At 36.6% G+C, this 24000-nt stretch overlaps 1 protein-coding gene across 4 annotated transcripts in view; it reads left to right on the top strand.

The window, feature by feature from the left end:
* Positions 1 to 24000, top strand: part of LOC108976562 — a 264077-nt gene that overhangs the window by 110220 nt on the left and 129857 nt on the right. Inside the window, exon 1 of one of the 4 annotated variants that reach the window (XM_018945759.1) lies at positions 18468 to 18584. The exons of the other annotated variants lie outside the window; for them this stretch is intronic. The gene's annotated coding sequence lies outside the window, so the exon portion shown is untranslated. Of the gene's footprint in view, positions 1 to 18467; positions 18585 to 24000 lie in introns of those variants that run through there. 4 annotated transcript variants of the gene reach the window in all.

The raw sequence follows: 24000 nt of genomic DNA, 5'->3' as shown, positions 1-24000 counted from the left end.
AAATGTGGGCAGAACCACGCGCTTCTTCCGACTTTAAAACCGGCTGAGTAATATCTTCTTGTGTCATCCTGAGCGCAAATTTTAATATCTGTGATCTGTTGTCTCATCCTATTTCATCTCTTAGACCCCCTGACTTGAGCGATATAGCTTGAATGGTTCGGGAGATATATACATCAAACCTTTAAGAAGGAGCAGTTACGACCACGTTTTTAAGACAAACACTCGGATTTTTACTCTTGTTAATTTGTATACACCCCTATACCTAACTCGATTATTTTTATTTGATACAAATAACAAAAGGTTAACAAAACTATTATACTATATAGCAGCATGTTGCAAGAGTATAAACAAATCTGCAGTAATTCAAAACAACTGCCGCATAGTATTTGAAATGCGGTTTTTGCAATGAGCCAAAGTTTCAATCGATTGTGTGTGCGGCAGGCTCTCGGAGTTTGCTAACCTATTTGATAGTAAGAATGTTCAAAATAAATTTTATTTTAAAATTAAAAACATACCTATGTTTTTATTCTACAGCAACAGAAAAATTCCTACAACATACATTTTTACTGACCTCGACGATGTACATATTTTCATATTCCTTTGCGGAAATATGCCGCATCTACCATAGTATTTTTGCAGCTGCCGCTTTTGTAGCTCCTAGCACGTTAGAGTAATAACAGAGCAACAACAACCTGCCTAATTTGGAAAGCAACTGAGCTGGGAGCGTTTACGCCGCACATTGTGAACAATGACAACAAATAATGTAAACAAAAAAAGACGTTAACTTCGGCTGCACCGAACCTAATATAACCTTCACAGGTGCATTTCTTTTAGTAACTATGTGTTCAGATTGTACGCGATTGTACGAAGCTATATGCTATAGTAATCCGATCTGAAAAATTTTTTCGGAGATTATATATTACCTTAAGCAGTAATCCATGTCAAATTTCGTGAAGATACCAAATCTAATGCGAAAGTTTTCAATACAAGCCCCTGATTCCGATCGTTCGGTTTGTATGGCAGCTATATGCTATAGTGAGCTGATCTGAACAATTTCTTCCGATGACATTATTTATATAAACATTAATTCATACCAAATTTCGTAAAGATATATTGTCAATTGAGGAAGTTTCCCATGCAAGCATTTGATTCCGATCATTCAGTTTCTATGGCAGCTATATGCTATAGTTAACCGATCTGAACAATTTCTGCGGACATTGCATTGTTGCTTTAGAAATAATCTATACCAAATTTCGTGAAGATACATTGTCAAATGTGAAAGTTTTGCATACAAGAAGTTGATTCCGATTGTTCCTTTTGTATGGCAGCTATATGGTATAGTGGTCCGATATCGGCAGTTCCGACAAATGAGCAGCTTGAAGAGAAAATGACGTTATGCAAATTTTCAGAACGATATCTTAAAAACTGAGGAAGTAGTTCGTATATATACAGACAGACGGACCGACGACATGGCTAAATCGACTCAACTCAACAATCTGATCATTTATATATATACTTTATAGGGCTCCGACGCTTCCTTCAGGGTGTTACAAAATTCGTCACAAACTTAATATACCCTATTCAGGGTATAAAAATAATAAAATAAATGAAAACTACTAGATGATACCTTTAATTTATGCAAGATTTTCTATTTCACTTTGTTTTTGCCACTGTCACACGCTCTCTCTTAGGGGTTACTCCACTCATTCATTCATTTCCCCGCCGGTGCCTACTTTACAACTCATAGAGACACAGTCCCGTGCTTCACGAACACGAAATGCCTTTGGGTTTTCTCTGTTTGATGCGACGTCTGTTAGCATTCGTCACACAAAGCTGCATACAATTCCGATCAATTTATTCACTCGACTGCAATTGGGTTGGTTGGTTTCTCTTGGGCTTCAATTTGGTATTGTTTATATTTCGGTTTATATGTGCCACTTTTCTGTTATCATTTCATTACTTTTTGTGTTTTTTATTTTGCCCTCTTTCAATCAAAAATATACTCTTTGGCAGCGGATTATCCAAATGATATTTTTATATTTCTCCTTTACTCTCAAAAAGGTGGAATAATTTATTAAGGTCGTCGTTGTTGTTGGCTAAATAATTGTGTCACTGTTATAACTGAGCAGACATCATTAGTAACATCATTTATTATACTCGTGCAACATGTTCATACAGAGTCTAATAGTTTTGTTCACCTAACGGTTATACGTATCACCTAAAACTAATCGTGATAGATATAAGGTTACATATACAATAGTAAATGATCTCTAGGAAGATTTAAGTTGAAATCCGCCTGTACAAGCTATAACTTGAATAAAAATTTAGATATCTTCATAAAACTTGGTATGCGCGTTTCCTGACAAATAAACTTAAGAGTTGGAAAGTGGGTGTAATCGGACAAATGCTATGGCTAAAAAACGCCATTAACCGAAAACGTAAAAAATATTTTAACTAACGAAATTAACCAATTAAAAGTGGGCGTGGCCCCGCTAATAAATTTGGCGGTACCGACCACTTTTAGGTAAAATCACATATCTCAGGGCTTGGTCAGGGCTATTTTCAACCAAATATGGTACGTTACATTTTCTGACATTCTTATGTCACAGCGCTAAAATTGACGAAATCATACTACAACTATTAAAACAAAATTATAAATTACATTTGATGTCTGAGTGGAATCGAGTCAAAACTTCCCTGAGCCGCCATATACACTAATATAAGTATTTTCGAACTTAAGGTTCATTTTATACCGCATATTTCGGACAATACGTAAGTTATCTCAATGAAAATGAAACACAATGGTGTATCTTTGTGGTGCCTAAAATATTATATATAAAATTAGACGAAAACTTGACCTATATAACTAATATCTAGATTTTCGAACATACGACTGACCTTTACTTCACACCCAGGGAACATTTATTTAAAAATTTAAATTATAAATTAATACAGGGTGATACTTTTTATATAAAATATGCATAACGTTTACTGTTTTCTTAATAAAGATCATGTCATAGTAACTGGCCACTTCATTTCAAAAAAAATATGAGAAATGCCAGTATATAGGAAAGTCTGTTGATATTCTTGAGATGAAAACGACTACTGTCGTAACTACCTTTCGTTATGCCTACAATGGTCAACAAACGTAAGCACTCTGAATCAAAAGTAGACTGTTATTAAATTTCATAAAAAAAGGCTTTCGATTTATCAATTTCATTTTATTTAATGTTTTTATTTATTTGGAAATTCGAAATAATTTAAATAACAGTTTATCGAGCTTAAAATTGACCACAATGCGCAATACTCATAAAATTCATGAATCAGCAAATGTAATTAAAAGTAGGCTTAATGGCACCACTGAAGTAAATAAATATTTTTAAATAATTATGCTATATAAAAAATATTTATTAATTGCATTGACTTTATCACAAACAATGAAATCTCGAAAACCTCAAACCGCTGCCTGCGATTGTCAACCGTGAACAGCCCAAAGCAAACGAGTCGTTGTCAATTAACACTAGTACTCAAGAAGATTTTAAGGAATATTTTATTTTATAATACAATCCACGTTTAAGTCTACGCGCTGTGTAAAGGCGACCCTTATCTTATTCCCCCTTTAATGTCCCGTAATCGCCTCTCCGCTGCGTTGTCACTGCCGAGAGACGGCAGTGAACTTAAGAATCTGCTTTTCTTAATCTTTATGGGCAAAAGAGGCGCTTTCAATGGCGCTTTATAGCCAAAAAAGCAGGCATTCATTAGTTGCGGAATTTACGAGAATTACCAGCTAATAAGCTGCGGAACAAATTACAAGGAATCAGTTATGACATTCTGCGGCGAATGCATTGTCGATTGGCAGGCCAAAAGTGACGCCGTAAACATGAATTTAATAGCAGAAAGGCAATAGCCAGTAAGTAGTCTGTTTTTATGAATATCACGTATACATCCAATATGTGTGTGTGATATTTATGATAATGGCATAGTACACCACGGTCGAATTAATGGTGAATAAAAATCAAATTTGTTGCCAAATTACTTCGACAGAAAGCGACGAACTGAGTGCTTACTTGCTCATATAATTTTGCAAAAATCTACGGTAACTAGAACTTTATGAAAAACATATTTATTCTGGATGTCCTTTTGTAATTTTGCTTGATCGTTGGGTTGGTGTTAGAGTTTTTTGAAATCGATATTTATTTACTGACTTCCAAAAATAAACTAGTGTCGTTTTATTAATTTTTTTTTTTTTGCTGAGTGTCTGGACATATGTATGTACATATGTATTTACCCCATTAAACATTCGTTTTGATTTTACTGTTTGATTGACTGACTGTCATTCACCCTTAATAATTTCATAAATTCCATTTTTTTATTATCAAATTCAATTTGAGAAGCCGTTCTGTGTTTGATTCTTCTTCATGGTTGCATACAACAGCCATAGCAGCACAAATTATTTCTTTATTTTTATACCCTGAACACGGTATGTATATTAAGTTTGTCAAGAAGTTTGTAACACCCAGAAGGAAGGGTCGGAGACCCTATAAAGTATATGTGACCTGGTCTACGGAAAGGGGGCTTAGTTGTCAAAAAATCAATTTTCACTTTTTAGTTGATTCGAATGGAAGATGAGATGCTTTTTCACGTGATGGAATCCAAAAAGTCATAACATTTTTGAAAACAGCTATGAGCTACCAGCTCCTCCTCCTTTACTTCAACAACAGACAGATCAATCTTAACAAAAGTTTGTTCGGTATCATCTTCTGCCTGAGATATGTACACATACTTCGTGTTCATCATAATCGCTCTCTTCATTGTTTTCATCATCCTTTTCATGGAAATATTGTCCGTATATGGCACTGAACTCCTCATCAACACTCATGTTTCATTTCATGCGAAATGCGAAGACGATAGATAATCAACAGAAACACTTACACAAATGTGATAACAGAACATCCGGAAAGAGAGACGAATGAAAACAAGACAACAGCAGCTGCGCGGTATTAGAGTAAACGTCACTTCTTCAGTGTTACTTTTTTAAATGTTCCACACTAGCAACTTACACGATGAACTATAATAATATTATAGCTCCCTTTTCGTAGACCAGGTCACATATATATATATAAATGATCAGTATGTCAAGCTGAGTCGATTTAGCCATGTCCGTCTGACCGTCTGTCTGTCTGTATACGAACTAGTCCCTCAGCTTTTAAGATATCATTTTGAAATTTTGCAATCGTCGTTTTCTCTACAAAAGCTACTCATTTGTCGGAACTGCCGATATCGGACCACTATAACATATAGCTACCATACAAACTGAACAATCGGAATCAAGTTCTTTTTTTCACAAAAGTTGGCACAGGCTATTTTCTAAAGCAACAATGTAATATGTTGTACTGATCGGTTGATGATAGCATATAGCTGCCATACAAACTGAATTATCGGAATCAAGTTCTTATATGAATGAATTTTGCATGGATTACCGCTTAAGGTAACAACATAATCTCCAAAAAAATTGTTCAGAACGAATTACTATAGCATATAGCTTGCATATAAACTGAACACATAGTTACTAAAAGAAATGCACCCGTGAAGGGTATTTAGCTTCGGTTCAACCGAAGTTTACGTTTTTTCTTGTTTTTTTTTTTTCCATTTCATTGAATTTCGTTAACGTGCAACGTGTCGTCATGACGCATATTGTATTCATGTGGCTGCGTCGATTTTCACAATTCCAACAGCAGTCAGTTTTAGTTTGTTGCAACCCCACAGCATTTCAACTCCAGCACATCTCATTCAATTATAGCAAATTAACAGTTTCGTGTGTGGCAATTATGGCATTCGCTGTATAATTAATCAAAGAAACATGACCGCCCAACGGAGAAGGGTTTGAAAAACAGGCGCTGGAAGCGTTCGTGGCGCTAGCAGAAACGGTTGAGCAGCTTGCCTGGTTAGATAAAGAAGGCCATCTTAGCATAATTAACTATACTTATCATTTAATTAGAATGCATTTAGTAAGTTGGCAGAAGGCACAGAAGACCTTAGCTCTCTCAGCCCCTTGCAATCGTTTTTTTACTTTTGGATTATCGAATTATAGATTTTAGTATTATTTCTCCGGTTTGATGATTTAACGTTTTCATTGCAGCTGCATTTTTGTCACTATAACCCAAGTTATATGAATTTCAATAACAAATTAAAGGTTTAACAATTTTTGTATTTTAAGCTAATAACACCACAAATGCTTGTGGTTAAAACTAAATGGCTTCAATCAAACTAACTGCGTTCTTACTTTTGCTAGGGCACAATAGACCTAAAATCGCGGTGCGATCCTCATCTATTTATCTTATCTTACTTTTACACATTATCAAACTCGACGCACAATTAAAAAAAAAAAATACTATAATTAATTACGAAATTATTAATTATTCAAAATAATCTTCTGTAATCTCTTTTAAATTGCATATATTATAATTTTAATCATATTCCGTTGCTTTCTGAATTCTAACACTTTTTTAATTTTTTTAGTTAATTTCTCTTAATTTCTTCGTTTGTCAATTTTCGCTTCGATTACCATATATTATTTGGTTAGCTTTAAAAAGCTTCCTCTTTTGATGAATAGAAAGATTGAACTCGCAAGTGATCAGCACATTTTTTGTTTAAAAGTTTTAAAATCAATTGAACTACCAATTTGAAGGCGTAACTTCAGGGTCACATCGTCGAACATACAAAATATGAACCAACCACTGTGCACGCACACACTTACACAGCAGCCACAACAAAATCAAAAAATACTGAGTTAGCTTTTAAAAGCTAAAATCTTAATCAAATATTTATAAATGAAATTCAATTCAAACGAAACAGGTCCGCTACTATGCTCATTCGCTGTACAACGGTATATATGGATATACAGATGTGAGTAAGTGTGTGTACATCATGAATTGTGTGTTTTTCAAATGTTTCACCGTCCGGTTTTTTAATTATCAATAGATACAAGATTTCTGCGTAAATTAAGATTTATTGGCATTTGTATTGTTTTTTCATGTTTTTATTTCAAATTTTATTTTTGTCTGTGCTTTTGTGTAATATGCTATTGGCGATGTGCTATTGTTTATTGGCATACGCAGCCCCATACTATCAACTTACATTTGCTCGTGGATATGTACATACATATGTAAATGTGATAAATATCCGAAAATGTCAATTTGTAAAGCAACTTAGTATTTTAATTATTTGCACATACTTTAAAAGAGCAATAGAAGTAACACGCACTTGAGTACATATATATTTTATATGTGCATATATGCGTGCTCTTGTACGCCAAACTATTGTTAAAATTACGCCATAAGCTGGTTGAACGCTTCTGTGGCAAACATAAAATCATATTAGCAGCCAACCGCCTTTTCTGGACACCTGCGCACTCATTAACACCTGTGCCGGGTTGTGCTATGCCGTCGGCGCTCGACCACCGCTTTGACACCGCAGTCAACGGTGGCATGGAATGTGCTCTTATGAGGCTCACCTTTTCCACATTGTTGCAAAAGCTTTTATTAGTGTGCTCAGACGCGGGCAAATGCACTTTAAGGCGACGCCGGTGACTTGTATTATGTCATCGCAACGAGTCTTATGGCATATCTGCATATTTTGGGCTTTAGAAAAAATGGATGTGCGTAATGGTATTTCAAAATGTGGTTTGCTAGTGCGGCAAGCAAAGAATTCTTGGTATTTCCCTATTCACATTTTGTTACATAACTTCGTTTCGCTTATTAGTGCGATTATTCTACGAAATAGAATTAACAGAATATATAGAATCGTAGCGTAATAAAATAATATTTTAGAACTAATAAATTTTTAATCTAATTGCAACCTTTATACACATTTTCTTGCAAAGATATTAATTATATCACTTTCTACATAGTTTACCATTTTTTAGAAATCTTAAATATCTTCTGGATTTTGTATAACTCTTTGGATTTTTAAGCAAACACATTGGCGTCATTGCCTTTTAGAAATAATAAAAGGAAGTATATGGCACTTAACATCACTATTCTTCTTTTTCTTAATTGACCATAAATCTTTCGCAGAACTTTTCTCTCGAAAACTCGCAACGTCGACTCATCCGTTGTTGTCATCGTCCAAGCCTCTGCACCATATAGCAGGACGGGAATTATGAGTGCTTATGGAGTTTAGTTTTTGTTCGTCGAGAGAGGACTTTGATTCTCAATTGCCTATTCAGTCCGAAGTAGCACCAGTTGGTAAGAGTTATAATGCGTTGGATTTCGAGGCTGACATTGTTGGTGGTGTTTATGCTGGTTCCAAGATAGACGAAATTATCTACGACTTCAAAGTTATGACTGTCAACAGTGACGTGAGAGCCAAGGCGCGAGTTGGACGATTGTTTGTTTGATGACAGGAGATATTTCGTTTTGCTCTCGTTCACTGCCAGACTAATTTGTTTTGCTTCCTTGGACTAATTTTGATATCAATATCATCGGCATACGCCAGCAGCTGTACACTCTTATAGAAGATTGTACCTTCTGTATTTAGTTCTTCAGATCGAATTATTTTCTCCAGAAGCAGGTTAAAGAAGTGCACGGTAGGGAGTCGTCTTGTTTGAAACCTCATTTGGTATCGAACGGCTCGGAGAGGTCCTTTCCGATTCTGACGGAGCTTTTGGTGTTGCTCAACGTCAGTTTACACAGCCGTATTAGTTTTGCGGGGATACCAAATTCGGACATAGCGGCATAAAGGCAGCTCCTTTTCGTGCTGTTGAAAGCAGCTTTGAAATCGACGAAGAGGTGGGGAGTGCCGATTCTCCTTTCACGGTTCTTTTCCAAGAATAGACGCATGGTGAATATCTGGTCGGTTGTTGATTWTCCAGGTCTAAAGCCACACCGATAAGGTCCAATCAGTTTGTTGACGGTGGGCTTTAATCTTTCACACAATACGCTCGATAGGACCTTATATGAAATATCGAAGAGGCTTATCCCACGGTAGTTGGCGCAGATTGTGGGGTCTCCTTTTTTGTGGATTCGGCATAGCACACTTAAATTCCAATCGTTGGGCATGCTTTCGTCCGACCATATGTTACAAAGAAGCTGATGCATGCTCCTTATCAGTTCTTCGCCGCCGCGTTTGAATAGCTCGGCCGGCAGTCCATCGGCCCCCGCCGCTTTGTTGTTCTTCAGGCGGGTAATTGCTATTCGAACTTCTTCCTGGTCGGGCAATAGAACGTCTGCTTCCTCGTCGTCGATTGGGGAATCGGGTTCGCCTYCTGCTGGCGTTGTGCATTCACTGCCATTCAGCAGCCTGGAGAAGTGTTCCCTCCATAATTTAAGTATGCTCTGTTCATCGGTGACTAGATCACCTTTGGGGGTTCTACAAGAGTATGCTCCGGTTTGAAATCTTCTGTAAGCCGCCGCATTTTTTCGTAGAATTTTCGAGCATTACCCCTGTTGGCCAGCTTATCAAGATCTTCGTACTCACGCGTTTCGGCGTCTTTTGTTTTCTATCTGCAAATGCGTCTCGCATCCCCCTTCACCTTTTCTGCCCACCCTGGTGTTAAAGTCGCCAAGCACGATTTTGACATCGTGGCGGGGGCAGCTCTCATAAGTGCTTCCCAAGCACTCATAAAAGGCATATTTGGTCACATCGTCCTTCCCTTCCGTCGGCGATATGTTGAAGAACCTCGATTTGATACGGATTGTGGCTAGACGTTCATTCACCGGAGTGAATGATGGTACTCGGCGACGGAGTCTCTCTCCCACCACGAATCCCACACCAAATTTGCCCTCTTTTATATGGCCACTGTAGTAAATGCCACAGGCACCTACTTGTCTCTGTCCTTGTCCCTTCCATTGCATTTCTCGGACGGCGGTGATGTCAGCCTTTATTTTCAAGAGGACCGGGCATTCCAGATGCATGCCCCCAAATCATAGACCTTAATTCGTTTGCCATGGTCGTCATCAAAAGGGCGTGACTCATCCGAGGCTTGTTGTTTCGTTTCATTGGGTGTGGTTTTTTTACGTGGCGGGTCCCAAACCCAGCGCACAAAAATGTGTAGGGGATATTTCACCTTCTCACTTTAGCTCGCCTTCAAACGGATGTTCCTAGGATGCTTGGTCATAGACCGGAAGTCGTGAACTGCTTGAGTCATATGTAAAAGAACCGTTTCTGGCCGCTCCCAAGTGAACGGCGATCAGAAAAATTTCCTCACTTGCGTGAACTTATACACATGACTCCTAAACCACTTTTACATATCTATAATAGAGAAAGTATAGTTTGCCATACCAAAATGTAAATTACGAGTAGATATCGGCTATTTCCCGCTGATGAGTGAATCGACACTCGCCATTTTGTGGATGTTATGGATTACTGTTGACCGCTGAAACAAATGTCAAGAGCTAATTTCGCTCAGTAAATTATCACCCAAACGCAAAAATATCCGAAATCTTTTGTGAATTCACTAAACTTCAAATACAAATTTATTCATATAATTTGCATATGTGTGTTACTCAAGAGTCTAGTAGAGAAGAGAGCTCTGAATGATACCTTGTTTCCACAGGGCACTTTAAAGATCAAGATCGAATTTGACATAAAATAGCAAAATATGCAATTTCTAAAGAAATTTTTGGTAGATTTTTACAAGCTACATGAAAAAGCGTCTGATCGTGCTCACGAGGAAGCGTCAAAGTGCTTTGTTGGCACTGACAGTGATTATTGTAGGTGCCGGCATCACGATGTCTTTTTCCACAGATGCAATGGCAATCAAACAAATTTCGCAAACATACAAATGTTTCAATGCGCAACCACGGCTATCCGTTTTTGTCAAATATTTCAATACAACTATACATTTTTTCTCTATGCACTAACACCAACGCACATTATCGGGTTATTTTTTATACTTTCGCAACAAAGTTGCTAAAGAGATAATACTCTTTTGCTTCTTTTTGTTCACATAACGGTTGTTTGTAAGTCCTAAAACTAAAAGAGTCAGGTATAGGGTTATATATACCAAAACGATCAGGGTGACGAGTAGAGTTGAAATCCGGATGTCTCTCTGTCCGTCCGTCCGTGCAAGCTGTAACTTGAGTAAAAATTGAGATGTCATGATGAAACTTGGTACTCGTATTTCTTGGCTCCATAAGAAGCTTAAGTTCAAAAATGGGCAAAATCGGCCCACTGCCACGCCCACAAAATGGCGAAAACCGAAAACCTATAAAGTGTCATAACTAAGCCATAAATAAAGATATTAAAGTAAAATTTGGCACAAAGGATCGCATAAAGGAGGGGCATATTTGGACGTAATTTTTTTGAAAAAGTGGGCGTGGCCCCGCCCCCTACTAAGTTTTTTGTACATATCTCGAAAACTACTATAGTTATGTCAACCAAACTGTATAGAGTCGTTTCTTTTAGGTATTTCCATATACAGTTCAAAAATGGAAGAAATCAGATAATAACCACGCCCGCCTCCCATAGAAAAGTTATGTTGTTAATCACTAAAAGTGTGTCAACCGACTAACAAAAAACGTGATAAACACTAAATTTTACAGAAGAAATTGCAGAAGGAAGCTGCATCCAGGCTTTTTTTAAAAATTGAAAGTTCTTAACACCCTGATGACATGTACGCAAAATGGGTGAAATCGGTTCACAACCACGATTTATTCCAATGTAACGCTATTGTGAATTCCATCTGATACCTTCTCTGTATAATATATACATTAGGAACTAATGATGATAGCGGAATAAARCTTTACTCAAATACGGTATTTGAGCTGAGGTATTCCTTGTGGAAAAATTGTCGTGACCGGACTATAATTTTTCAAGGTCCCTGATATCGAGCACGAAGAACTCAGTGCATAATCTAACCTAACCTAATCTAATTAATTTTACAGCARAATAAAAAAATATGTAACTGACGGATAATGAAATCTCGATTATCACTTTATCATGCGAGGGTATAAAATGTTCGGTGACACCCGAACTTAGCCCTTCCTTACTTGTTTTGTTTACCTAAGTGCGATGAATAAAGTTTCTTTAATTTCTTGGTTTATTTGAATAAGTGCGAAGGAGATCAATAGTGCCAAAAGAAATTCCAAAAAGGGTAATAAAAAACGATTAAAGACGCATGTCATTCGTGATCGTACCATCGTAAAGAAGGCTCGTACAACAAGAGGGTAAGTAAGTGAATTTTATGTGATTTTTCTTTTAATAATTTGTAAATAATTATTTCATTTGTTTTTATAGCATTAGAAATCAGAACGAATTCCACAGAAGCTGCAGCAATATCATCAGAAGCAGCAAATGTTGGTTGTCAAAAAAGTCTCGCGGTATTTTCGCTAGTTGGCGCTGAGAGCGCGTAGTTCTAGTTTTATTCGTCGCATCAGATCATGCTATACCAATTTGGAAAGCTCATTTCACGCGCTAACATGTGTTTGATTGATTGTCGTTACTTTTAAGTCGTTCGTGTATTATAGCGTGAGTTATAGCAAAATAAAGAAAAACAAGTAAGGAAGGGTTAAGTTCGGATGCCACCGAACATTTTATACTCTCGCATCAAATACCGTATTTGTGTAATATTTTATTCCGCTATATTGGTTCCTAATGTATATATTATACAGAGAAGGCATCAGATGGAATTCTAAATAGCGTTATATTGGAAGACGACGTGGTTATGAACCGGTGTCACCCATATTTCGTACATGTCATCAGGGTGTTAAGAAGCCGAATTTCATTGAAATCGGTGGAGTAGTTCCTGAGATATGGTTTTTGGTCCGTAAGTGGGCGACGCCACGCCAATTTTTCAATTTTTAAAGAAAGCCTGGGTGCAGCTTCTTTCTGATATTTCTTCCGTAAAACTTAGTGTTCTGACGTTGTTTGTAAGTCCTAAAACTAAAAGAGTCAGATGTAGGGTTATATATACCAAAGTGATCCGGGTGACGAGTAGAGTTGAAATCCGGATGTCTGTCCGTCTTTCCGTCCGTCCGTCTGTCCGTCCGTCCGTGCAAGCTGTAACTTGAGTAAAAATTGAGATATCATGATGAAACGTGGTACACGTATTTCTCTGCTCCATAAGAAGGTTAAGTTCGAAGATGGACAAAATCGGCCCACTGCCACGCCCACAAAATGGCGGAAACCGAAAACCTATAACTTAGCCATAAATAAAGATATTAAAATGAAATTTGGCACAAAGGATCGCATTAGGGAGGGGAATATTTGGAAGTCATTTTTTTTTAAAGTGGGCGTGGCCCCGCCCCCTACTAACTTTTATGTACATATCTCGAAAACTACTATAGCTATGTCAACCAAACTGTACAGAGTCGTTTCTTTTAGGCATTTCCATATACAGTTCAAAAATTTAACAAATCGGATAATAACCACGCCCACCTCCCATACAAAGGTTATGTTGAAAATCACTAAAAGTGCGTTAACCGCCTAATAAAACGTCAACGGAAGAAATGTCAGAAGGAAGCTGCATCCAGACTTTTTTTAAAAATTGAAAAGGGGCGTCGCGTCGCCCACTTATGGACCAAAAACCATATCTCAGGAAGTACTCAACCGATTTCAATGAAATTCGGTGTATAATATTTTCCTAACACCCTGATGACATGTACCAAATATGGGTGAAATCGGTTCACAACCACGCCTGAAATCTCGATTATAACTTTATCATGCGAGAGTATAAAATGTTCGGTGACACCCGAACTTAGCCCTCCCTTACTTGTTGCAGATAATATTAATCTTTTCTTTCAGATATTATTATCATTTTATACAATTAACCTTTCTTTTTCTTTTAGTTATTACAAATTCAATGTAATTATTATTTATTTTCAGGTTTTAATAACCTTTATTTTATTTCAGCTATTTGTCTTTTATAATCTTTTGTCACTCTTTTATTTTCAGCTATTAATAACTCTTTTCTTTAATATATATTTTTCAGATGAAATTATTATTTCTTAATTAAATATATTATATAAATGTAAAAATGTACTAAAAATAATAAAATTAGTAATTTAAGAATTAAAAAGTTTAGTTTGAAATTTTAAGAAATTATTAAAGTAGGAATAAAAAAATGCAACCCTGCATCAGCCGTCGATTGGGGATATTAGAGCAGGAGAGATATACTTTTTCATATGACTCTGCTGAATGAGCGCAACAGAGATGTATGGTCACATGTGTAAGTACGTTTGAGGAGAAAAGTGGGAAGTGTAGAATCTGCACGCGGCCTATGGCAAAGTACCCATATTACTACCTACTGATTCACTGGTTTTTTACCCGCTCATGGTAGGGTAAATGCATATAAATAGTACAATTCAAATGTATTGGTGTGGAGTTTAGGGCCAATTGAGCCCCATCATTCATTTGTGTCGAGTCTGTGTGTTTGCGTATATTGTAAAGAAATTCGCAGAGCGTGTGTCTGAAGACAACAAAATCGTGCAAAAATCAAATGTCAAAGCATTTTTATGTTTGTTTTTTTTTTTTTTTTTTTTTTTTGTACATTTTCATTTAAACGTTTTTCTTACGTGTGAATGTATTTCTCCTTGTAAAAATTTGTATAATTTTGACATTGATATTGTTTACAGAATGTGGTCCTCATTTTTTCGAAGTTATTTCTTGTGTCACTTTCAACATATTTCCTTTTCGTTTCTTAACCAAAAATATTTCAATAGAAACAATTCTAATGCTTAACTTATGTCTGCATATGCCAAATTCCATAAAAACGAAATATAGTGAAACTTTTTTTATGAATTTGCATATTTGTTTTATGAGAAATTTCGATTGTTCAATACAATGTCTCATTGTTGTTGAAACCACTCTTATTGTATTCGGTGGAACACATATGCAGGTATGTATACATATTTATATCGCGTTGAAATCGCTTTATGAATACTAATAAGAATCAAAATCGATTTGGTATACCCGGATATCTTAAATGTTACTCCAAAATGTGATTCTATTGGTATACATCTCTAGCCGAAAATAAATCTGACATCAGTGATCTTGCGCTAAGTTTAGAGTCGTTCTTAAGTTTTTATGTTCTAAGAAGATTCAATAGTGTAGAGTATTTATTAGTATTTTTATAGACATCAACGGGACAATCGCGAGTTTCTTTGAACATTCTTATACTAAAGCTAAGGTGAGTAATCAAACAGTATCAGCAGAAGCAAAAACAAAAGAGATACAAAATAAACAACAAAAGCGACCGCGTGCCATATCGTATGATAAACTTGTTACCAACAGGCTTTATAAAAAATAGTGAATAGAACAAACAAAATGTAAATATGTCATCCCAATGAAAATACCTCCTAAATAACTAATATCAGAATTTTCGAACATCCGGCTGACTTTACTCCATTTGATTGGTTTTACACCTTAAATTTTTTTGCCTGATATTAAGTCTTGAAAGTTGCAAAAGTATAAAATGTTCAGTTGCACCCGAACTTAGCCCCTCCTTGTTTTTGCTTTGGTTTTTAAATCATCCGAGTATTAAAAAAAATATGCAAACTCAGCCTTCATATTCTGTAATTTTATAGTGCATCAGTAAATAAATCTTACCTTAAAAAGGTTTGCTCAGCAAATAGTGATATGTTTTCCCAAAAGATAGATCATGTAATGTTGTGAATTTATGAGTGTTATATCGCAATTAAGAAAGAGCTAACTGCTCAAAGCTGAGAATTTACTTATGGAAAGAAATATATACATATGTACATATAAAGTTTACATACACCTAGTTCTATTAAAATACGACACGTTTATTTGTTCTAAAATTAATAAATTTTGTGTTTTTTTTTCTATCCGTTTCAAGATATGTATATTTATATAAATCAAAACTAATTACAATAGTTTTAGCAGTTTTGGCTTACAATTTGTTGCTATTATTGTCCCTAGACATCGATGCATGCTCCCCATTCAATTTCTAGTATTAGTTCCGGATATTTTGATCCACTAAGTCTATGATTAGCTTTTCGACCTTATTTTGATGAAATTCGATGTTTTCGAATACGATTTTCCAAAAAGTTCCAGATATTTTGTATAGGATTAATGTCTAGTGATTGCGAGACCTATGAAGTTATTTTTATTTCCATAAAAACCATGCATGTACAATCTTTAGATATCGGCGTAAAACTGGATGGCTTTCCCATCCCTGCTTTGGAATAATACGGAAATCAACAAAGGCTATTGATCCGCGAAGACGTGTGGATTACAACGTGGATATGTTGTCCATTTTTGTTGCTATAATAAATTTGTGTAACTGCTGTCATATTATTGCATCTTTCTCAGTGCTACATTACCTGTTACTAACCACAATTTAACGCCTTGAAACCGCAAATCCCAACTAAGAAACGCACGAGCAAAATAAATACAAATAAAGGTGCGGAAAAAAGAAGTTTGCAATATCTATGAACTTTGCAGGGAACTGCAACAGAATACGAATCACACACAAAGAAAGAAATAAAACCAACCTCCTACCGTCGTTGATAGCTCTTGAAAATGTGTACAATAATTTTAGCTTTTTTACGATGTCATTTCTCTTTAGTCAAGGTTCTCTGTGCTGCGGCAACTATGTGACCGACCAATTTCTCTACCAGCAATACGCAACGCGATGCTGAGGTGAAAACACCTTAAGCAACAACTTTTGCATTGCTTAGATCAGGCAACACTTTTGCTTTATGCAGCCTGAGCTCAGCGGGAATTTAATAGACTCGAAATGTTCTCCTTAATAAGCTTAGGCGCGTTGCCTACCGGGGTATGAGTTCTTTTATGTCATGCGTGGTCTTCGAAATATTACGAAAACATTTTTATGCGCGATATGCAATTTAAATTCACTTTTTAAGCGCGCAGTGAAAGGAATACGCCATTCTTGCTCATGAGAATTAAAGCGTCTTGCCACAAGCGCGGCGAAAATCGCACTTTCATTAAATTCTTGCGCGAAATACAAACGAATACGTATGGAAAGACGAAGCATTTAAAAAGGATTAAAAAATTCCATAGATACATACACATCCACAAAACCCCATAAATTTTATTAGCCGCGCAGAGTCGCTTCGGGCTTCTACTGCACATATGTCAGCGTGAATGGTGGTCGCACCGACGTCGACGGGAGTAGCATTGTCTGCTCTAAGAATTATGATTACTATTATAAGCAATCAAGAGTTTTTATTATGGAAATTTATTAAATAAAAAGTGAAATTCTGCTGTTGTGCTACTGTACTAAGGAACCCCGATCGAGTAGATCTTAAATTAAAAGCAAGAAATGAAGTTAGAAGTGAATTTCAATAAAAAGCTCGTAAAGCGGTTTAAATGATGCATCAAAAAGCGCTGATTGCCTTTCATTTCGCTTTACTGCACATAAATGTGGTAGAGATTATATATGAGAAAATATCTCCACACATTAAGTTATATCGATGGTAAAAATCAATCGCGTTTGGGTTCTGACATAAAGAAGAAACAGCTAAAAAACCTTACAATTTAGTTTCATTTCTTCTTAGGGTTGTTTAGATAATTTTATAGATTACTCCTATTTACCTACTTTGAAGACCAACGCGATTAAGTTAAATAATTACAAATGACTATGTCGTCCTCTTTCACTTTATTTAAGTGTGAAAGCATAGTTCTTCAATAATAATCTATTATTTATCTGAACAAACCCCTGATTCTCTTTAAATTCATTTTAAGGAGCTACAATTTTTTATAATTCGTAATTTTTTTTAAATTTGTCACGACTTTTATTCGGGGATTTCCTTTCTACGTGATTGTACTATTGCCCATATTTCATCTTGCGCACTTTGTCAACATTTTATATTCAAATTGGAGCTCTTTACGCTCAACTCTTTCCAAGGATAATTAGTATGACCCCTCTGTTTGTCCTCATCTTTCTTCTGCTCGTGACTTCGAGATCGCATTATGATAATACCTAGATAGATATCTACGATATAATCTACGTGTTCGCTTGTACTTTAACAAGCGTTTTGCTCGCCTACTGATGTTTCTTAATGTCTTTCGCAAACAATCGACTGCCATAATCTTCGCGCCGGCAGTCAAGTACATTTATACATATCGCGACACTTAGGAAGACGTTAGCAGTCTGTTGTTGGACAACGATTTTCTTGCTCTAGATCGCTTTTATTTTGTGCTGTGTTGTAATTGTTTGTATAAGGTGCACTTCGGTATCACATTTAAGTGTCCAAAGTCGATAGCTATAGTCCGCAATGCCAGTGTCACCTGGTGGGAATCACAGCACAATCGATGAAAGCTCAAAAGGAAAACAAGAATATAAACAAAATTGATTGCGAAAAAAAGGAAATCTGGTTAGCACAATATTAACTTGTAAGTTTGATTAGCATGGCAATATCTATGATTATGAAGAAGAGATGTGTGTAAAAGAAGTGGGATCTTCACAGAATATTCTACACATTTCCACGTACATATAAATGAGTTTGTTTTACTGATCAACATCATCTGTTCGCAAATTTCAGATGCAGAGGCGGGAAGAGAGAAACCTTGGCGCTGCTGTTGCCGCGGACCACTGATCCTCCGCTTCAAAAGTGTTACAATTCTTGCGGTTTCTTTACATTCACGGACCTGGAGCAAGGGTTAGTTGAGGCTGTTACAATATCATATATTTTTATGTGTCTTGTTTAATAGTTGTGTTGTTTACAAAACCAATTCGATCGATGTTTATTTGCTGAATGTTTTGCATTGCATGGTCGCCCATTTTTTTTTTTTATCAGTTTTCGTGTTTGTTTAACTTGATTGTTTCGCGTAATGCAAGTGCAGCGTCGGTAGTAGGAGGGCCAAGGAGCAAGCACATTGACATATCAAGAGAATACTTGGAAGAGCTCGTGTAATTGGTTTTAGCGATAAAATCGACGCGGTGGATGACGAACAATGGATGAGTTAACTGTTGTGTTCATCTGTGTATATTCTGGCTATCCTTGATTTTAAATTGTTGCAATAATAATAAGTACATTATATTTGTTTTTGAAAAGGCGTAAATCAGATTAAAACACGTAGGTGCTTAATTTACGAGGTTATTATTTTTAAATTCATGTTTTAGTAATGATTGTTCCTGAAATAAAATGAAATAAAAACAACAAGTAAGGGCTAAGTTCGGGTGTCACCGAACATTTTATCCTCTCGCATGATAAAGTGCTAATCGAGATTTCAGGCGTGGTTGTGAACCGATTTCATCCATATTTGGTACATGTCATCAGGGTGTTAAGCAAATATTATACACCGAATTTCATTGAAATCGGTTGAGTACTTCCTGAGATATGGTTTTTGGTCCATAAGTGGGCGACGCCACGCCCATTTTCAATTTTTAAAAAAAGAGTGGATGCAGCTTCCTTCTGACATTTCTTCCGTAAAATTTAGTGTTTCTGACGTTTTTTGTTAGTCGGTTAACGCCGTTTTAGGGATTTTCAACATAACCTTTGTATGGGAGGTGGGCGTGATTATTATCCGGTTTCTTCCATTTTCGAACTGTATATGGAAATGCCTAAAAGAAACGACTCTGTACAGTTTGGTTGACATAGCTATAGTAGTTTTCGAGATATGTACATAAAAGTTAGTAGGGGGCGGGGCCACGCCCACTTTAAAAAAAATGACTTCCAAATATTCCCCTCCCTAATGCGATCCTTTGTGCCAAATTTCATTTTAATATCTTTATTTATGGCTAAGTTATAGGTTTTCGGTTTCCGCCATTTTGTGGGCGTGGCAGTGGGCCGATTTTGTCCATCTTCGAACTTAACCTTCTTATGGAGCAGAGAAATACGTGTACCACGTTTCATCATGATATCTCAATTTTTACTCAAGTTACAGCTTGCACGGGCGGACGGACAGACGGACGGACGGACAGACAGACATCCGGATTTCAACTCTACTCGTCACCCTGATCACTTTGGTATATATAACCCTATATCTGACTCTTTTAGTTTTAGGACTTACAAACAACCGTTATGTGAACAAAACTATAATACTCTCTTTAGCAACTTTGTTGCGAGAGTATAAAAAAAGCCAAACATATACAGCGATGGCGCGTCCACGCATCGTTCCTCCACACTACACAACACCGCGTCTGTCAAATCGCATTTACACAAAGTCGTAACAACGTAAGAATAAAGGAAGGTAAGGCAAAAGATAAAAAACCACCAAATTAACACAGAAAAAAATTATGGAGTATACGACACATGAAAAAAAAGACCGAAACGACATGTGAGAACGCCGAAAGAACGCGATGTGGCACGCTGCAGTGGATCCGTACCCACTCGAGTCAACAATATGAACACGTACATATGTATGTAACCAAGTATAACGTTTAGACTAAGGCGAGTTAGACACTCATGCAAGTATAGGTGAAGTCGTGGCTGCATGCTTCTTCACAACCGCTAAGTAGCCCACCTGTTTTAAGTTCAATAACCGATTAGCTTGAGTTATCGCAGTAAATACCTTTACCAACAATATTGCGCTGACAAACCACATTGTTGCTATCTACCGACACATCTTTGGTTTGTCCACTGGCACATAAGTGCCGGGAATCAAATGCGACTTCATACGCCGAAGCCGCCACTACGCCCGACGCGCATACTTTAGCTAATAATTTTGTCGCCTTAGTTTCTGCTAATATGTCATTTCGATATTGATATTAAACCTGAGCGTTCTGTCATATATCATGCAGCTATGAAATAAAAACCAAAAAAATATGCGCTGAAGAATGGGTGCGAAGCTTTAGGCACACCGCCTTTCACACCTGTGGCAGTGGCTAGACGGTCAACCGACTAGCCGCGAAAACGGTGAGCATAATAAATTGGCCTATCAATATCTTTCCCACATGTTAGTGTAGGACTGCGGTGTGTCGGCAGCGGCGAAGTGTTTCACGGAACCGGCTGCTGCGTGCATCTGCTGATCGCGTGTATGCCCTCTGCTCATACTAATCCGTATATGTATACATATTCACGCCACCAAATGTGGCCTGCTGCGTTCGCACACCTGGGCGTATGACAGATGCTTATATATACACACGCATGCAGATGCGCTTTCGTCATCAACTTGACTAACTATTGGCGTGTGTCGGGCACTTTCTGTGTAACACACCTGCGCGTTTATTGGAATATGCCAACCAACGATATCACTTGTTGTTTTCCCTCAATGTTTTACCACATAACTACTCATCGGTCATTATGCGAAAGTTATGCCATTTTGACAAAATTGTTAGTTACATAATTTACGCGAAAGCCATGACGAGCAGTAGAGTTGTTGCCCGCTCTCTCTTAATCTATCCGTTTGTCTATCTATTAAGCAATTAGTGGGACCTTGAACTTTGTCTGCCACTAATGCCCAGAGTTAAGCTATTTTACAAGCACTCACACGCACACATTCATATGTACTTATACAAATGCCTGCGCAAACGTGGGCGCTTCCAGTTAATAGCAAGGCATTTTAAGATAAATTTCAAATGACACTGCGTATTACAAAACTTGGCAGCTAGTCATTTGTAACTCTACACACACACATTTTGTCAAATGCATACCAAACTATGAGAAAAGTGAAAGATAAAGGGCCAAATGTTCACTTTTCTTGTAGTAAGTTTCTTGGTTTGTAATTTGACCTTGAGAGCAGAACATAAATAGTAATGTGTTGTTTGTATTTAAGGATATTGACAATAGATGTGGTATTCTAATTATACCATTCTTTACTCTAGATCAACAAATATTCTGATCTATGAGCCACTGCTACTGTAACTTTAGTTCGATGTATTCAGAGCTTTTAAAGTTGCTGAGCAAATTATCAATTTTTTCAAATTATTAATTACTATATACTGAATAATATATGTACTTATAAAAAACAACGATTTACGAAACATATCTTTATTTATACTAAGATTCCAAATATAGACTATATATGTATGTATGTCCATCTATATCATTGAAGTATTGTATTAAATTTTTACCTGCTTTTTGTGTATCTTGTCCTAGATTCAAGTATTCCCTATTTTGATTTATACGACTATAAACAGTGAAACCAGTAAAAGCCATTTTATAAAAGCTCTTAAAGCATGTTTTTGATAAATCCTACCCAAAACCTTGTTTTACGATGTCCCTTAAACGTAATGAAATAGTTTTGTAATTAATTTGTCGAAAAATAAGCGAGGATTTTACGTAGGGTTTGTAAGCCAAGTAAGCTAGATACTTTTTTGGTAGATTCACTGGTTGACTTTTCAGCGCCAGCCAAGTTCGTACCAACGGCAAAACAACTTAGCTCTGCTCGGAGGAACGTCAGATGTGGTGTATTTTTTAACCAATTTAGAAAACATTTAGCATTTATTATCAGGTAAATTTAGAAATGTATTTTTTAAATACTTAATTGAGGTTGATAAAAAACTATTCGACAATTACAGCACATTGCGGTATCATAATCGGTACGAAAACCAATAACCATTTTCGTACTGAAAATGAATTTAAATACTTCGCCATATTTATGTATCGTAGATGAGTCTTTTAATCATCGATAAATCAAACCGCACTTAGCGCATAAGCATTGCTTCTAAATACGTCTTAAAAATTCTAACCCAACCGGTTGCGTAATAACACCATGTCTGTAATCTTAATTAAAAAAAACAACTTAAAAAAAAAATTAATAAATCACTTCAACGTGGCGACATTTAACCAAGCGCATTTGTAGCGATGGAGGCGGCATCGGACAGGTTTGCCGCACTGGCTGCAAGTGGCTGATAGCAGAAACATTGGAGAACGTAGAATCGTGGCCCGTGTCAGTGTCTTTGACGTAGGATGATGTGGGAATCTACAGCATTTTGGTCTTTGCCGTGGAAACGTGTCAGCTGATTGTTCTCTCACAACCCAGGGTTGCTAATGTCTATATACTGTAGTAATTATCAACTTTTATAATTCAATCTGTTCAATATGTTTGAAATTTTCTTAAAATAACTCAAAATCAGAGTCGAATGCTATTATTTATAAATATATAAACTATTTTTAACAGTTTGTTTTCAGTTTTGATATTTTATATTATAAAATTGGTATGACCACAACGAAATTGTGTACATGCAAAATGGACAACTGCGTTATTTTGTGTAAATTTTATTGTTGTGGTTTCATTCAGATTTTATTGTTTAATTTATGTTTATAAAGATGGATGAATATAACTGAATATAACTTTTAAGTTTATGAGGATTCATCTCCTCCTGCTGATGGCCACTTTTATAATAATCGATCCAATGATTTTGCATTTTCTCATAACCTTCTGACACTGTCAACTAGCGTCAGTATTTTTCCACAGTATTAGTACCGTTATGCATTTAATGTGCTGGAATTCCAGGAATGTGAACGTCATCATCACTATTTACTTTGTGGTTGATGCAGGGTTGCTGCGTTTGAAATAGTTAAAAATAGTTACAGCTGTTCAAAAATTAGTGATAATAATGAAGAAATTCGCTATATTTTGAAATTAATTAATTCGGCAAAAAATAGTAGAGCGTGTCTGAAAGTTTTGATGTATCCACCATATAGACCTGACAAGTTCATTTACATCTGCGCACCTGCGTCCAGGTCCCGCTTTTTGCTGCGAAGCAAGATTGCTGCGATAATCTCCCAGTTTGCTTCGCTCTCCAACATGACTCTGACTAAATTGTCCGCCAACCAGGTTTTCTACGGCGGTGCGTTCTCGTTGCCAACGTACACATTCAAAGAATGTGTGGTCAGCGTCGTCCTCTGTCGCGTCGTTATATAGGCATGACGGCTCTTCGACTTTTCCCATTCTGTGGAGGTACTTTTTGAAGTATCCGTGACCGGATAATAGCTGGGTTGTGTAAAAATTGACTTCTCCGAATATGCGGTTTGCCCATAAGTCTAGATTTTTTATTAGCCTGGCCGTCCGTCTGCCGCGACTTTCATTCTCCCATCTTTGTTGCCATGTTGTTATTGTATCTTTCCTTATTTTATTGTACTGCATTCTTGTTATTATAGGCTGATTTCTTTAGCTCCCACAGCTTTT

The sequence above is a fragment of the Bactrocera latifrons genome, unplaced genomic scaffold (assembly GCF_001853355.1).
Source record: "Bactrocera latifrons isolate USDA-ARS-PBARC rearing strain unplaced genomic scaffold, ASM185335v1 scaffold_78, whole genome shotgun sequence".
Taxonomy (NCBI): domain Eukaryota; kingdom Metazoa; phylum Arthropoda; class Insecta; order Diptera; family Tephritidae; genus Bactrocera; species Bactrocera latifrons.
This window is presented reverse-complemented; position numbering and strand designations above follow the sequence as displayed.